This window comes from Mandrillus leucophaeus, unplaced genomic scaffold (genome assembly GCF_000951045.1).
Source record: "Mandrillus leucophaeus isolate KB7577 unplaced genomic scaffold, Mleu.le_1.0 Scaffold160, whole genome shotgun sequence".
NCBI lineage: Eukaryota > Metazoa > Chordata > Mammalia > Primates > Cercopithecidae > Mandrillus > Mandrillus leucophaeus.
In genome coordinates, this window is record NW_012101588.1 from 3186956 (window position 1) to 3188639 (window position 1684).

The following is a 1684-nucleotide window of genomic DNA, read 5'->3' on the forward strand; positions in this document are numbered from 1 at the left end:
TATCTGAGTATATTAGTGGTAGTTTTGATTTTTTAACTAAGTTTTCTCCCTTTATAGTCTCTGTTGCATTTTTGTCTCTGCTTTTTATACTAGAGGCTTCCTCTGATGCCTCATGCTGTTTGTTTGGCTGCTCTCAAGAGTAGTGGCAGCTGGGCACAGTGGCTCACGCCTATAATCCCAGCACTTTGGGAGGCCGAGGAGGGTGGATCACAAGATCAGGAGATCGAGACCATCCTGGCTAACACAGTGAAACCCAGTCTCTACTAAAAATACAAAAAATTAGCCAGGCGTGTTGGCGGGTGCCTGTAGTCCCAGCTACTCGGAAGGCTGAGGCAGGAGAATGGTGTGAACCCGTGGGCGGAGCTTGCAGTGAGCTGAGTTCGCACCACTGCACTCCAGCCTGGGTGACAGAGTGAGACTCCGTCTCAAAAAAAAGAAAAAAAGAGTAGTGGCGTGTGGATTGGGTAGGTCAACCTATAGGTGGTATCTACCCACACCTATAGTTAGGGGGATCTGGCTGGGCTGTGTTGTTGATGACACCCCAGTGGCAGTATCTTTAGGACTTTTCTTACGGGCTAGTCATATTCTCTGTAAAGAAGTATCTTCCACGCTGTTTCCTGGATGTTAAAGTCTGGTTGCTAGCTTCCAGGTGCAGGAAGAAGGCGGGAATGCCCAGCATTTAGGATATAAATATTCAATTAACATCCATGTTTATAATAAGTACTCTGACACTCAACAATAAGGGTACTTTTATGAAATTGGTATGTTAGTCAAGCGCTTCTCAATTTCTGTTACTCTGTGTGTGTGTGTGAGAGTATATGTGTGTGCGCATGCGCATGTGCTTGTGTGAATGTTTGTTTTGAGTGAACTATTTGAAAGTAAGTTGCAGACGTTGTGATACTTCATCCACAAAAATTTAAGTGTGCATCTCTTATGAACAAGGACGGTCTCCTACATAGCCACAATACCATCATCATAGCTCAGAAAATTAACATTACTCAGTAATATCATTTAATGTACAATCCATGTTCAGATGACCTCAATTGCCTCAAAATGTATCTTACATTTTTAAAGTGTTTATCAGATTGCCTCTGTGAGAAAGATTATACTTGTTCATATATTGCAGATGACAAACATAAGATCCCAAGATAGCAAGCATGAACCAATATTGCAAGAAATAATTTGCCAGCTATTGTTGACACATGGCTTGTTAGTGTCTACAATCTTGGGAATCACTTGGGTTTTGAGCCAGCTACAGCCTGAGGACCCAGTTTGGCAGCTCAGTGGCTCTACCTTTTTGTAGGGTGGCTCTTTATTCTATGATTCTGTAGTTTGACTCCTATAAATTGCTTTTAATATTACTTTAGTTTTTTGGGGACTCACTCAGTTTGGGTCTACCCTTCCCTTAAAAAAAAAAAAATCTCATATTCTAGAGATAACCTGGACCTTGTCAAACTGGTACAGTACTTGGACTGTAGGATTAGCTGTTGGGCTAAGACAAGATAGGCATTTATCTGTTTAGGGTCATTGAACTTAAATTTCCATACCTCTGAATGGTTGGGTGCTATGTTCAAAGTATAAGTAGACGGCTAGGCGTGGTGGCTCATGCTGTAATCCCAGCACTTTGGGAGGCTGAAGTGGGCAGATCACCTGAGGTCACAAGTTCGAGACCAGCCTGGCCAAC

The 1684-nt window shown here is 42.6% G+C and overlaps 1 protein-coding gene across 1 annotated transcript in view; it reads left to right on the forward strand.

The window, feature by feature from the left end:
- ARMC2 (armadillo repeat containing 2) overlaps window positions 1-1684 on the forward strand; it is a 126825-nt gene that overhangs the window by 6039 nt on the left and 119102 nt on the right. The window lies entirely within an intron of this gene.